The sequence below is a fragment of the Cricetulus griseus genome, chromosome 2, assembly GCF_003668045.3.
Source record: "Cricetulus griseus strain 17A/GY chromosome 2, alternate assembly CriGri-PICRH-1.0, whole genome shotgun sequence".
NCBI classification, from domain to species: domain Eukaryota; kingdom Metazoa; phylum Chordata; class Mammalia; order Rodentia; family Cricetidae; genus Cricetulus; species Cricetulus griseus.
This window is the reverse complement of record NC_048595.1, coordinates 264187620-264204054: the sequence shown is the minus strand read 5'-3', so window position 1 is coordinate 264204054 and position 16435 is coordinate 264187620. Positions and strand designations below refer to the sequence as shown.

The following is a 16435-nucleotide window of genomic DNA, read 5'->3' as shown; positions in this document are numbered from 1 at the left end:
AGCCTCTCTTCTCACTGCTGATATGTGGGGCAGACTTCTCCAAATGCAAGCCTAACTATTTATTGGTGAAGGTTTTCATCCTTGATTCAGCTATCTTTCCATATAGTTAAATGATGTCCTGATTCCAACCACAGAACCTCAACAGGAAGTTGAGTTTTCAAGGTGCCTTATTGCTTTGAAGAAGGGAGTGATGCCAATTATGCTGTGACATTCACTCTTTAGCAACCAGAGCGAAAGTGGTAAACATAAATTACTTAAATTTGTCCTTGGCTGAGGTTCTAGCTTATCCTGCACACCTCTACTTGGTCACTTTGTTGTTGTTATTTGTTTGTGAGACTAAAAAGTTATGTTATAAGTGAGTTTTGTTTATTTGGGTTTTTTCTAAGTTAAAAATCACATGATCTAGAATTTCAATTTTCCTTTAAAATAAACAAAACAACACAGTAAGAAGGAGGAGGAGGAGGATGAGGAGGAGGAGGAGGAGGAGGAGAAGGAGGAGGAGGACACTAACAGAATATTAGCAAGCAATTCAGCAAGAGAACAAGTATTATATCCAATGACTTATTGGTGACATATAAGCTTGATTCAATGTCTAAAAAATCATCAATGTAATCTACCACACTAACAGAATAAAGAAGAAAATGCACATGTTAATAATTGTATCATTGGGACTGATACAGAAAAGGTATATGAGCAAAGTTAGCATGGATTAGTTATTTAGAAAAATAGGAATGTAGGAGATAAAAGAAAGAACTACACAAACCTACAACTCTACTTACTGGAGAATTCACATCATAGTAATTAAATGTCAGCATAAGAAGAAAATAAAACTACATGTCTGGGGCTATGGTTCAGTGGTAAAGCATTTGCCTAGCATGTATGAAGCTATGGGTTCAATCCCCAGGACTGACAAAAAGAAACGAAACACTACATGTCTGTCTGATGTTGGTTTGAATAACAACTTTAAAGTGGAGGATTATAAACAGGCACAGAGGTGTTCACATGTAAGCCCTGCAGAGGCAGAGGCAGGGAGATCAGGACCTCAAGGTCACCCTTGGCAACAGGGCAAGTTCTAGGCTATCTATCCTAAGCAACAGGAGACATCTCAATTTTTTTTTTTTGTTTTATTTTGTGTTTTGAGACAGAGTTTCTCTGTGTAACAACACTGGCCGTCCTAGATCTAGCTCTTGTAGACCAGGCTGGCCTCGAACTTAGAGATTCGCCTGTATCTGCCTCCCGAGTGCTGGGATTAAAGGCATGCATCACTACTACCACCTTTCTCAATTAAAAAAATTAAAACAAATTAAGAACTGTAAATAGGAATCATCATAAAATGCAGCAAAGTAAAGGCAGCAAGTACAGGAAGATGGTATAATTAAAAGTCTGTATATGAAGTAAATACATTGACCAATCTAGTGCAGAGCCCAGGAGACTATCAATCATCTAATTTAACCACTTTTGAACAGACTCTATAGCTCCATAGTTTCCATTCCATTCCATGAGTAGACTTTGAGGCTGTGCTTTTAGTGTGGGATGTTTTGATTTACTTGCTGAGATCTGCCTGCCTCTGCCTTCCTAGTGCTGGGATTAAAGCACATGCACCACCATGCCAGGCTAATAAATATATCTTTAAAATAAAAAGAAAGTATATTGCTTGAACAAAGTGGACCCTTGGGTAGACTGTCCAGTGCAGTGTGCACTCTTTTGGATCCCACAGATTTAGAAGGTATCCACTCCAAATGTGAATGCATTTTATTAATTAGGATTACACCAATAGAAATTAATTTCATTCACAAAGTATTTCCTGAGGTAACTGAATTATATGATGAATGATCTATGTAATAGTTATACTATGTATAGCAGTTTTAATTCTTAGCTTCCCCAAATTCTAAATGAAATTAATTTCTTTTCCATAAGTAACTATCTGATTCATTCATTGCTTTTCATATCAAAACTGATCACCTACCAAGTATGAGCAGCTTTAGGATTCTTTCATTATGAGTTGCTTTTATAGCCATTCTTTTATACGATATCTTATTTCACCAACTATGACAAGAAAGTCTGTATGTATTTTTATTAGTAATAAATTTATGTTGTACAATTTTAACAATAGTAATCTTTAATTTGAGATTATCTCTTCTCTCAAATTTTATTTTAATCATTTTTTTCTGACTTTTGTTTGTTTTTATTTTTAAGATACTCTTGCTATGTAGCCTAGGCTGGCCTTGAATTCTTAATCCTCCTGCCTCCTTGAAGTCCTGGGATAGCAGAAGTGTGCCTCCACATCTGGAGCTCTAGTTTTAATAATGTTATTGGCAAACTGTTTCCTTTGGGGGGATGGGGATTTGAACAAGACTGTTTACATGTAGTTCTAAACGACTGTTTCCTGAATTTTCTGCTTATTATTTAGACCAATGATAAACAGATGATGGACAGCATGCTAACCCAAACTCCATTTCCAACTCTCTTCTCATGCCTGCTACAGATACTATGAACGTTAAACACCAGACTCCTAACATCTTTGAGAGGCCATGTTACACAGTTCTGGCTGATGAGATGCAAACAGGAGATTGCTAGCATGGCCTCTCCTCTCCTGGCCTTCCTTCCACCAGGAGCACAGGCAGCCTCTGAGAATCCCCTCAGTGAATCTTGCCTCTTAACACCCATCACAGCCTTGTAGCTCCCTTCCAAATTCTATCAGGGCTGTGTGAAGAGCCAACTATGACAGAATGATACGCCACTTCTAAAGTCATGTTATAGAAGACACTTCACTTCTGCCTCATTCTCGTCTCCAATCTCCCCTTACCCCCGCACATCTTATGTTTCTCTCAGGCAAGTGTTTTGCGGTAGGCCTGCTTGAGCACCATGAAGAGCTCCATCAGTGAAGAACTGAATCCTCTTCCAATGCTCATGGGAATTATTTTTGGAAGCAAATTCCCAGCATGGCTACTTTCAGAGACTTCATCCCAAGGTGAGGTCTTGACTTTAACCCCAAGAAGGATCCTGAGGGAAACCCCCCCTAGCCAAGCCACTTGGAAGTGCTCAACACTCAGAAGCAATATAAGGGAATGAATGGATGCCTACTGTTTCAAGCTGACTTTCAGCAGTTGATACTCATAAACAGATAATAAGTACAGTGCATTTTGAAAATATAACAACAATTTTCGACCTAAGGATAGCAAAACATTGTTATGGCCATTAGCATGCACCTAAATTAAGACTTTTTTTTCAAAGGAAGACCCCTGTCCCTTTACAACACAGACTGTAGCTCCTCCCACTGACATTTGCAGTGGAACACATCCTCACTGAAATCCCCAACCATTCATTCCCAAGGCCCAATTATAGCTTCACAGAAAGTCTCCTTTATTCGAGATTCTTGCTTCTGGTCAGAAGTCCCTATTCCTCTTATCTTCTGGAGCATAGATGTTTATTGTTTGACCCAGGCTGTCTTGCAGGCACTCCTACTATTTAAACAATGGCTAGGATTAGTCCCTTCAGCCAGCAACTGATTGCAATTCTTGTAACAGAATGCCGCCTACTTCTTCTAACCACATGACTCCCTTTGGCTCATATTTTTAAAACTTCATTCACACGTATGCCCCCTATGCCCCACTCCACCCCAGCCCAATACAAATAATCCAGGAATGGATTCCAGGTTCTGGGCCCTATGGATTTCTTTTGAGGATAATCTGCTTTATCACAAGGATCCTAGGAAAAATGCTTCACCCAAGAGTAGGCAGGGACTGACTGTAATGAAAACACTGAAGAGTTTAGGGCAGAAAAAGCTCTCCTAAGAGTCCAGTGGAATAGGCCCACTTCTTGCTGCAACTGTCCAGACACCAAGAACTGCCACATGGAAGAGAAGGAACACTTCGTCTGGCACAGAGGTAAAAGAAACAGAAATTCGGTGGCCTTGCTTTGTTTTTTCTTTTCAAGTATACAACTGCTAAGAGATAGAGGCTACACAGTCCCAGAAGAGGAAGAAAAATGACAGGAAGTCCTGATCCACATTTGTTCAAAGTCATCAAACAATCTAGCAACTGGTAGTTACTCATGTGATAGCTTTTAAGTTGTCAGCAATTCTTGGCAAACACAAGATTAGAAAATAATGTCTGTAGAACTCTGCCTTAGAAGGCTGAGCATTGTCAAGTCTCTTGCCCTTTAGAAGTTTCAGGGGCACCTGAGAAAGGAAACTGGAGTACAGTCTTCTGCTCCATGAGATAACACATGATTTCAAGTATGCTGTATTTCAGGAAAGATCAAACTTCAGTCTCCCTATACTCACGTATCTCCATGTGAACCACTATATACATACACAATTTACAGACAGTAACTTTTTTTTTCTTTCTTTCCTTTTTTTTTTTTTTTTTTTTTTTGAGACAGGGTTTCTCTGAAGAACAGCCCTAGCTATTTTGGAACTAGTTCTGTAGACCAGGCTGGCTTCAAACTCACAGAGATCTACTTACCTCTGTCTTCCAAGTGCTGGGATTAAAGGTGTGTGCCACCACCGCTTAGCAGACAATAACTTCTTAATATTTTAGCCAACCTGAGGAACCATTTCCTATGGTGATGGTGCTCGACTTTAATCCAGTACTCAGGAGGCAGAGGTAGTTGGATCTGTGAGTTCAAGGCCAGCCTGGTCTACAGAGTGAACTCCAAGACAGCCAGAGCTACAAAGAGACCCTTCCTTGAAAAAAAATTAATTTTAACTTTGAGGCATAAAAAACAATATAGAATCTTTGAAGCTAGCTGAATAACTCCTGGATGCTAAATGGACTTAACACAGTCAAACAGGCAAAAAAAAAAGTTTCATAGAAATATGATAGCTGCCAGTCCAATAATAATCATTAGTTTTGCTCTTAATGTTTATCCAAAGACATCTGTTGAGAGCAAGTGCAATATGGGCTACTAAGTTCTCTGACTCTAAAAAGCAATCCCTTCTACACTACATTAAAAAAAAAAGGAACCAGAAAAGCAGCTACACTCCTGATGCTAGCTTCCATCACATACAAGTCCATAAGCCCTTCCTTTTGCCTTTAAATGCAGTCATATTCATGCATTTGTGTGTGTGTGGAATGAAGATAAATTCAGCTCAAATATTTTAGCTATGTGTATATATGGGTGTGTGTGAGTGTGTGTGAGTGTATGTGCTGGCCAGAAGACAACCACAGGTACCATCCTCAGGAACTCCATACAGCTGGTGACCAAGCCTTCTTCACATGTCCCTTGTGGAGGAACACCAGACTATATCTGATCTGGAATTAACTAAAATCTAAGTGGCTGGGCACACCTGTGAGGGATTTTTCTAAATTAAATCATTTGAACTGGGAAGACCCACTTTTTTTTTAAAAATTTTTTCCCAGAATGTTTTTTATTATTTTTTTTCTTTTTTTCCTTTTTTCTTTTTTTTTCAATCATTTATTTAGCTCATAAATAAAGTCATGCACAATTATGATACACAATACAGTATATTCACAATGGCATGGCTAAATTAAACCAGTTAACATGTTATATCACACATAGTCATCATTTTTGTTTTGAGAACACTTAAAGTATACTATCTCACAACTTTTAAAATACAGCATATTGTTACCAACCATATTTATCATGCTCTCAGCAGACCTCAAGACTTCACAAAGTCCATGCCTCTTGTCCAACTGCAGTTTTATATCCTTAGACCAATCATTTTCCCATTGCTAAAAGACCCACATTGAAGCCTAATAGTCACAATTCTGCTCTCTGCTCCCATAAGTTCATCATTTCTAGGTTACACATAAAATTGAAATTGTGTGACATTTGTCTTCCAGTGTGTCACTTATTTATTTATTTTTTTGGCAAGCATATAACTTTACTACTTACTAAAGATGAAATCAAATTTGCATGCACAGGTGAGCACTCTCTGAAACACCTTGGATTCATCACATATTTGAGTTTCAATTAGCATATATATATATATATTTATATAAAAAGAGCAATAATGGCAATATGTTATGCATCAATAGCAGCAACAGCTTTTCTAGGTTCTGCAGTCATTTGAACAAAATTGTAGAGACATCCAGCACAGTCCATTTAAAAAACAAAAAACAACAACAACAAAAAAAAACAAAAACAAAAAAACAAGCAACAACAACAAAAAAGTAAAAAACAAAATCCCAGAAGACAGCACAGTTCTGTTACTCTTGTGGTACTTGACACCATTTTTTTTTTTTTTTTTAAATTAGCTTCTCAGTCATCCTCTGGGAGGAAACCATTCTGAGCAACATCATTAAAAACAGCTCTGATAAAGCATGGTCACTACTATGTATCATAAAGCAGGTCCACATATGAGTGAGTACATATCATGTTTGTCTTTTTGTGATTGGGTTACCTCGCTCAGAATGGTTTCTTCGAGTTCCATCCATTTTCCTGCAAATTTCAAGATTCCATTGTTTTTTTCTGCTGAGTAGTACTCCATTGTGTAAATGTACCACATTTTCTCTATCCATTCTTCAGTTGAGGGGCATCTAGGCTGCTTCCAGTTTCTGGCTATTACAAATAATGCTGCTATGAACATGGTTGAACAGATGTCCTTGTTATCTGAATGTGCCTTCTTTTGGGTATATGCCTAGGAGTGGAATTGCTGGATCTTGTGGTAGACTCATTCCCATTTTCTTGAGGAGTTGCCATACTGATTTCCAAAGTGGCTGTACAAGTTGGCACTCCCACCAGCAGTGGAGGAGTGTTCCTCTTTCTCTGCATCCTCTCCAGCATAAACTGTCATTGGTATTTTTTACTTTAGCCATTCTGACAGGAGTAAGATGGTATCTCAGAGGACCCACTTTTAATCTGGATTTTTTTTTTTTGATGTGGGAAAGATACCCCTTTAATCCAGATCTTTTAAGGTGAGAAGGTATACTTTCATCTGGGCAGCTACAAAGAACAAGGAAGAAGGAAGCTTTAGCTCTTTGCCTGTTTGCTCTCACCTTTGCTAGCAAGTCCATTCTTTCACTGGCATTAGAGCCTACTTCTTCAGGGTTCCAGTGTGCACTGAAGACCAGCTGAGACATGCAGGCTTGTGAACTCAACAACTACTGGAATCTGGGATTTTATACTGGTAGACAGCCAATGTTGGACTAGCTGGACTACAGCCTGTAAGCTATTGTAATAAATCCTCTCCCTTTCTCTACACACACACACACACACACACACACACACACACACACACACACACACACACACACACACACACAGAGAGAGAGAGAGAGAGAGAGAGAGAGAGAGAGAGAGAGAGAGAGAGAGAGAGTTCTGCCTCTAGAGAACCCTAAGCCTGGAGCTTAACAATTAGGCTAATTGGTTGGACAGTGAGCTGAGGGGTCCTCCCATCTCTGTGCATGCCACCATGCCCAGCTTTTTATTGGGGATCTAACTCAGATTATTGTGCTTGTGAACTGAGTACAGGACTGACTGATCCCACAGCCCTGGTCCTATTCTTTTCTCTGCTGCCCCTACTGGCCATTCCAATAACATATTAGTCTAAAAATTCATAATCTTCCTGAGCCTTTTCTGCCATTTGAGTGTTTCCTCCATTCCCAGGAAGGCAGGCCCAGACTGTAACAATGAAGCTGAACTCCACCCTCAGAGGAAGGACAATGTGAGCAAACTCAGGGACTTCCCCTTTGCTTCTGCACTGTATTCTCTGATCTACTTCTTCTACCAAACACTCCCTTAGTTCTCAGCCTGAGAGCACAAAAGTGAGGCCCCTGTTAATGGTAATCTGTGTTTCTTGAATAGAGACTGAAGACTTCTCAGGCAAGTATTGTAGGAAATGCTATAAGCAGTTTTCAACAGATCCCTTATGTGTGCAATCCTGATCTATAATTCCACTCTTTGGGCATCTGTTTATCAAATGTTACCAGATCTAACTACACATATTGATTCTTCTTTTAATTGACCTATTTGGTGCCAAGGAGTTTTATAAAGATCTCAGAAAAATGTCACAGAAAAATATACAGCAATGACAATGAACTAATCTGTTTCAGAGGAAAAACAAACCCTCAAAGGCACAGGCAATTCTGTCCCTCGTTTACCTTTATGGGTCAGAAATAGCAGGTCATCGATGACTAAAACTCGTCCAGCACCTGTAGGCTGCCCAAGTCTACTCTAACTATATAGAACAATCTCATTTAATTTATGCTTGAGTGACATTAGCAGTGATGTCTCAGGCAGCCTTGAGTGAGCTGCTGAAGATTAGTTACAGGAAGGTGGAAAACGGCCCCCAAGGGAGAGCATCAGCTGAGCCAGGTTATCAGGGGAGGCCTGGAGAAACTTGGAATGTTCACAGAGGTGAGGGCAATTAGCAGAAAGCAGAGGGAAGGGAGCCCATCCTCCCTGAAGACTGGCTGCTGTGTACCTGAGCTGAGAACCGCTTAGTCTTCGATGCTCACAGTGTCTTCTGAGATGGAAGCTGGGACTAAGGCTTCTTTCTGTCACTATGCATTTTACTGTTCGCAGATATGGGTCCTCCCGCTTTTAAGCCCCCAGTGATAATTTCTGTCACCAGTCTCGTGTTGCCATCTTTTGACTGTCTTCCTACCTGATTTGAAACTCGTGTCAGAAAATGTTTCCATTTGCATACAAAGATATTAAAGCACGGGGTGGTGCTTTTTAAAGTATTATATTATCGTGTGGTTTGGGAGGGTAACACCTGTGGAGACCACAGGAAACTTTTGGGAGGCAGTTCTACCCTGGCACCAGGGGGGCCAGGGACTGAACTCAGGCTGTCTATCCAGCTTGCACAGGAAGTGCTTACTGCTGACCCGTCCTTTGGATCCAGAAAGTGCCTTATACAAGTGTGCTTGTACTTGAGAGTTCTTGGATATTTGTCATACTTTTCTTATTAGTGTATATTCATGGTACAAAATAATGGGTTTCAATATATTTTCATGCATGTATATAATATACTTTGGTTACATTCACTCCATAGTTAGACTTTTAAACAAAAGGGAAATTCATGAAAACCTAAAATTAATTTCATTCATTTATGCACATCAGTTCTGAAATAAGCATAAGAAATAAAATCATGTTGCTTATAATTCTGCATCCAAAGAATTAACTCACATTTATGGCTTATACTGTATTCTAGGTACAGTGCCCCCAACCCCCACCCCCACTCCACAAGGCTCCTGTGAAGGCTTGGCCACCAACTGGTGGCCCTTTAGACTGTGCCTGCTTGCAAGGATTCTGATATCATCAATGGTTACTCCACTGAGGGAAGCCAGGAAAAGGAATGTCCAACTGGAGGAAGTGGGTTCCTGCTCCTGCTCCTCCTGCCCCTCCCTCTGGCTCTGCCCCTAGGCCCTGCCACCATGGTGCTCTGCCTCACCACAGGCCACAGCAGTGGAACTAGGTGCCCAAGGACTAGAACTTGTAAGCAAAATGTGTCTTTGCATTGGGGTGTGGTGGCACAGACCTTTAATGCCAGCACTCAAGATTCAAGTGGGTCACTGAGCTGACCAAAGTTAAAATGCTTTTATTATTATTATTATTTGTTTGTTTGTTTTGAGACAGACTCTTCCTACAAAGCCCAGGCTGGCCTTAAACTCATGATCCTACTGCTTCAGTTCCCTGAGTAAAGGCATTACAGCCTTGTACCACTGGGTCTGGCTTACAATTTTACTTTAATTTTCAATCATTCTTTCCTTCAGTCTCCAGATTTAATAGTTTGTTAGCGCTTTCCAATTCCATTTTCTTTTCATTTCTCATATCATATCTATTACCAAAATCTTTATAAATGTACGTTTCATTTATTATGGGCATATCTGAAAGTCATTATTGATATTCTTGCAGGTTTATACAAATTGCTCTACTACGATGATTTACAGATTTCTAAGAATATTTACTCTTTTCCTTTCCTGTTTCCATCTACTTATTTGATTTTCAGATGTCTATATTTTTCATGATTTAATTAAAAAAATCCACTATCATTTAAATAATTGAAAAGAAAAGTCATTTGGCTTTAGAATCACTTAGCTGTGGCTCTCATGGCATTTGGTCATGGGGACATGGGAAGGAAACATTAAAGTCATAGGGCTGGGAAGAGAAGCACAGCAAGGAACTGAAAGATGAAAAGAGTCACAGTGAAGGCAAAGGTAGCAACAGACTAAGGTTTTTGGTCGCCTGTGTTCCAGCTCAGGATTGCCTTGAACTTGTCGCCACCCTCCCACTTCTGCCTCTGGGGAATTCAGTACCATTCCCAGCCTAAGCCTGCTTGCTTCCTTTCCTCTTTAAAAACCATATAAAAAGCCAAAGGAGGCAAAGTGCTAAATGCCTTACAGAGGTCAAGATGCTACCATCTTTATTTGCCTGATGATAAAACTGAAGCTGGGGTTGGGAGAAGGGCATAAAAATCACAGATTTACCACAAAGAAATGATGTAGGAGATGCATATTTAAGTTGACTTAAAGATAACGGAATGCATATAAGAAGTACCATGTAATGCTTACATACATATATATGTATACATATATAATGTTTTGTGTATTAAAAACATTAATTTTTTTAATTAAAAAAAAAATCCCAAACAGAACATCAGCAAACTGGAACTTAGTGTGCTAAGAGGTTTACCCTAGTAGAGAGCCGGTGAGAACCAGCATGTGTACAGAGCAGCCAGACAGGAACAGCTCTGGAACATGACAAGTTTGTGTGTCTCATGTTACAGGGGCCACGGCTTTGTTGTGCTCAGCTGGGCTGTGTCTCCATATTCTGGAATCAAGTCTGGAACTTTCCACCTCTAACCTCTTTCCACCAGTGGCTCATTTTAAGACACCCAGGCGCAGTTCCAGCCACATGGAAAGAGGGAAAGGGGGGGAGCAAACTTTACTCTTCCTGGTTAAAACTCAACTTCAATTTTTAGAGGTTTTCTCTAAAAGTTTAAGGGAAAATAAGTGTTACATGCATATGGTTGCTCAAGTTGTAGCAGCGGTTTGTTGTGGTTCTGAGGCAAGATCGTAGGTAGCTCAGGTTGGCCCTGGATTCCCCTTACAGTTGGGGATGACCTTGAACTCCTGACCTTCCTGCACCCACAGCCCATGCTGGGATGTGTAGTATGCACAGCTACACCCAATTTAGCTGTGGTTCTCAGTTTTTTGTGGGGGGTAATCTTTGGCAATTTGATAAACTTGGACTTTCCCCAAAAGTACATGCAAGCATACACTGTTTTTTATGCAACTGATAGACAAACAAACTCCTAAAAGTACATCAAAATCATAATTCTGGGGGCTAGAGAGTTGGCCCAGCTGTTAAGATGGCATACTGCTCTTGTAAAGAACGATTTCCAGTTCTTGGGTCAGGACAGCCAGAACTGTAGCTCCAGTTGCAGGAGTTCTTACATCTCTAGCTTCCACAAACACTGCATTCATGTGCACATAGACAGACAGACAGACAGACAGACAGACAGACAGACAGACAGACACACACACACACACACACACACACACTTTCAAACAAAGCACATAGTTTCACAAGCTGAAGAGACAGCTCAGCAAGATAATTAAAGAGTACTCAATCATCTTCCAGAAGACCTAGGTTTGGTTCCCAGAACCCGCAATGGGCTTAACTCTAGCTAATGGGGACCCAACACCCTCTTCAGGCCTCCCTGGGCACCTGCACACATATGGCATGTGTACGTATGTGTGTACACACACATACATACAAAAAAAACTGTAAAAAAAAAAAGATACTCAATTCCTTGTTTTAAAAATATAGTGTTAGCCCAGGTGGTCGCCGAGGCGGCGCACGCCTTTAATTCCAGAACTTAGGAGGCAGAGGCAGGTGGATTTCTGTGAGTTCAAGGCCAGTCTGATCTACAGAATGAGTTCCAGGACAGCCAGGACTGTTTCACAGAGAAACAGTCTCAAAAAACGTGTGTGTGTACGTGTACACAGACCTAAGAACAGCATCTGCAGGAAAGTTAGGAACTAGAGTGAGATCAGTGAGATGAGCGGCCTTCATTTTTCTTCCTCCAAGATACCCTGAGCCTGGAACTGTCTCACAGGTGGTGGGAGCTCAACTGATGAAATAAGAGACCAATGCTATAACCAGTGAATGGTTATTTCCTGAATAGATGTGGAAATGAAACCAGTTAAGCCTGGATATTTAAACTTGGAATTGTTCCCTTTCTCCCTTCAGACTCCCTCTAAAATAAAAACAACGAAAAAATATTCTTCTCTTGAGGACTACAGCACCAAAAACAAAACAAAACAAAAAACAAACAAATAAAAAAAACCAACCAACCAACCAACCAAACAAACAAAAAAAACCAAAACCAAACCCCTAGATTTCAGCTGAGTAAGAGTGCCATCTAGTGCTCATAAAGGTTAACCAGCCAAGAAGTCAGTAAATAGCCTGGGTGAATGGGGGTGGGGAACACAAACAAATGCAAAATTTATTAGAAAAAAAAACAAAACTGTCTTCATTTGTCATCATCTTTATAGAGAATCAAACATTTGCAGCTTTAGACATTAGTGTACACACACACACACACACACACACACACACACACACACACACATGTCAGAGTACTCTGAAATTCTACTTCTTGCAGAAGTCATCCTGTGAATATAAACTGGTTCACAGTAGTCCCCTGTATCTATGGCTTCTATTTCCACGGTTTTATAATGGTTGGCCATGGCTAGCCATAGATATAGGAAACAAGCAATGCTTAAGTTTTAAATTATACCCTGTTCTGAGGAGCACTATGGGATGTTATTCCATCCTGCAGGGTTTGACTCGTCCCCCTTTCCAGAGTACCCATGCCATATACACAACCCACTGGATGTTCATTAGTAGTGACCTCAGTATTGCGGGCTCATGTTTAAGTAGTGCACACACAGCAGTTCCGCTCATGTCATCACACCTATGGCATTCAGCTCACTCACCTCATCATGGGGGCACTGACAATAGTTTATCCTTTTCCACATTTTAGTGGGATAAAAGTCTTCAAAATTTTATCAATTATATAATTATTTTGGGTGGTTCTGAAACAGTTAAAATCCATAAGGATTAGGTTCATAGAATACAGAAATCATCTTACTGCCACCCTTTCAGATACCACTAAGCTGGTAGTAATACTCACCAGCTTCAATCTGAGAAGTCTGAATAGAAATTTGTGTTGGCAAAATATTTATTCCCATTCATTTTTCATTTGGGGATTTGTTTTTAATTCATTTTCACTACACGTGAGATTTATGTGCATCTCATTAGATAGTCACCAAATGGCGAAAGAAAGCTGTCTGCCACTTCCCACCCTTTGGACAAGTGCAGACTGGGAAGTCTCCTGGGACCGCACAGGCATGAGGAAGATGAAGATGCCAGGGGCAGGTAGGCCTCTTCTCCTGAGGCTTCATGTGCCCTAACTAAGTAGGGCACAGGGCCTGGAGAGGGGCATCTCCTGGTAAAGACGGCATGAAACTTCTTCATCTGGAGATTGCTTGCAAGTGTGGGAGGATTCAGACCAAGTTCATACTATCTCTTTGTTACCGAGTATGTTTTTCATTCATTAGATTCTTCGCATGGACTCTCAATAACCGTTTTCCTCCCAGCATGCAGGGAGGTCCCTTTCTCCCAAGCCCTAGCTCCAGGAGAGGTTGTCACAGTAGGCTGCTTTCAAAATTACCCTCACTGACCCCACATCCTGGTATTCACTCCTGTGTAATTTTCCCTTCAGTAATCTACTGAGCTTGAGAATGGGCTGGACCTCAGCAACTGTTCTGAGTGAAAATATTATGGCTAAAGTGATAGTTTGTCCCCTTCCAGATTGCGTTGTGAAAAACTTGTGTTTTGCTGACAGGCCCTGCCTCTCCTCATGTATTTCCTGATGACACAGATGGAGAGGCCTGCATGGTAGTCCTGAGCCAACTCCAAAATGGGGACCCTCACTCTGTCAGCTCTCAAAGTACAGAATCCTACCAGCAGTCACGTCATGTGAGCATGAAGGCAGCCCCTGCTCACCTGAGCCTTCAGCCTTCACAGCTTTTGCTAGGCTAAGATCTTAGCTGCAGTGAAAGACCCTCAAGGAGAGGTCCAGCTAACTGTGCCACAGAAACTTCAAGATATTAAGTGTGTACAGTTTCAAGCCACCAAAAGCACTCTGAAGCAATAGGTTGAATTTAGTCGGTAAAGGCTTCAAACTCACCAGAAGGGACTGCAGCTGGCTTCCCTGGCTGTAGCCAACTCCCCAGTTATCACTTAAGCCTGGACTCCACTTCTGCACTTGGTACAAGTGATGCTTCTTTTGCCAGTTTACAGATTAGGTCCTTTCCACATCATTAGTATGACCTCTGTCTCCTACTTGGGGCTGTTGTACTTTCTTCAGCATCCTTCAGTAACAGGGAATCTGGGCAAATCTCTCTTCCATCCCTAGTGACCAGACCAGTGTAGAGTCCACACACACATGTGCTTTCCAACACATATGCCCTGCCTGAGTATTGTTAATTTTATTACTTTTGTGCTGTTTCTGTTATTATTTGCCAGCTGGCATGGAAACACATCAGGAGTTTAACAAGTCTTGCTGTGCCAGCGTTCTCTGGACAGACATCAGTCCTAGCTGAGGCTCTAAGATTAATTCTTATTTAGGCAGGATTCACGGTCTCACTTAGTTCAGCTACCTTTCAAGGAGCATCAACAGCATAAATGTATGAATTTAAATGCTAAAAATGAGATTTTAGGAACTGTCAATTACTGCAAGCTTCACAGATTCCTTTAGCTACCTCGATCTTTAGCTCACGATGGGAAAGTGCTATAGTGAGAAACATGGGGGCAGAGAGTGGACTTTCAGCATTTGGGAAGCAGACATGGGTTGATCATGAATTTGAAGCCAGTCTAGCCTACATAGCAAGTGCCTGTCTCAGGACAACACAAAACACAAAAGCTGCCAGGGCCAGCAGCACAGGACTAGCACACCAGCACTCGGGAGGCAGGTAGAGACATGGAAAGCCAGGAGTTTAAGACTGCCCTGGGCACAGAGCAAGTCCAAGGCCAGACTGAGCTACATGAGGCCCTGACTTAAAAATCAAAACAAAGCAAAAAAAGCCTCTGACAGAAGTCCCAGCTACAAGTTTGCACAGGCCTGACAGATGGAGCAAGGATGATAAAAGGGGCCATGGAAAGGAAACAAAGATGAGGGCAAAACTCACTCTGCAGGCAAAATCAACAGAGCCTGTGCCACAGCCAGCTAGTCATCACATGTCTGCTTTAGGCACGTTGGGGTTAGAAGCGGCACATGCCTGTGTAAATAGATAGGCTGAGAAGAAAAGTTAATTATTACATTAAGATTTATTCGTTCTATTATGCTGTCTTTATATCTCAACAACCCTCATCCTTCCCTGCCTTGAATTACTATAATACTGTCATGAAATTTCTCCACACTGATTTTAATTTTTTTTTAAGACACTAAAGTAATATATGCTTGTTACAAGAGTAGGAACTAAAAATGCTACCTCAGCAGTATCACACTGAAGGAAGACTGCATGCCCAGGAGAGGGAAACCCTTCCTTCCCTGGCACCCTCTAACAGATCACATACAAGACACAGGGAGGGGCTACAGAAGCCCATACTCGGGGTGGCTTGATGAGCTCACCAGCCACTTCTGTTCTTGGGAGTGCTCTTTTGCTTAATGAGGCGTCTGTAGCCATGCCTAATTTGAAAGCATGACCTGTTCTCTACTTCCTCCTGGCTCCTGTGGGATTTTCACCTAACCTGAGCTGTTTTTTCTCTTAAACTCTAATAGAAGTGTTCCTCTGCAACATGCTCATGTTAAAAAGAGAGGGAAAGGAAGGAAAAACAGGCATCATAGGAAAACCAATTGGTAGTCAAAAGACTAGGGAGCCTGCCGTCGTCCCCATGCCTGGACAGTGTTACCCGCTGTTGACCCTCCTCTAGGAACACTGGAGTCCAAGGAAAGTAGCTGCGCACACCTCTCCTCAATGGACAGAGCTTCTCAGACTACTTCCCTGACAACATCAGAAACTTAATGCGGTCTGACAGTGAGGGATGCGTGCTCATATGCACACTTGTGCTGGAAGATGTTTTTACCAAACTATGTAGCTCACTAAAATGCTACACATTCTATATGCAAAATGCCAAGAAGCTAGGACACAGTTATAGCATTCAGCAAAAATGATTACTAGAATTATAAGCCATTCAAACCACCAGTACCTCCCTGTGGTGATATATTATTTATGATTCATTAAAGCTTGCCTGAAAGCTGGGAGGTGGTGGCGCATGCCTTTAATCCCAGCACTCGGGAGGCAGAGGTAGGAGGATCTCTGTGAGTTCGAGACCAGCCTGGTCTACAAGAGCTAGTTCCAGGACAGCCTCCAAAGCCACAGAGAAACCCTGTCTCAACCCCCCCCCCAAAAAAAAAAAGCTTGCCTGAGGGTACAGAAAGCAAAGCCAGCCA

The 16435-nt window shown here is 41.3% G+C and overlaps 1 protein-coding gene across 1 annotated transcript in view; it reads right to left on the bottom strand.

The window, feature by feature from the left end:
• The window catches only part of Sesn1 (sestrin 1), a 75205-nt gene that overhangs the window by 41903 nt on the left and 16867 nt on the right, over positions 1–16435 (bottom strand). The gene's annotated exons all lie outside the window — the stretch shown is intronic.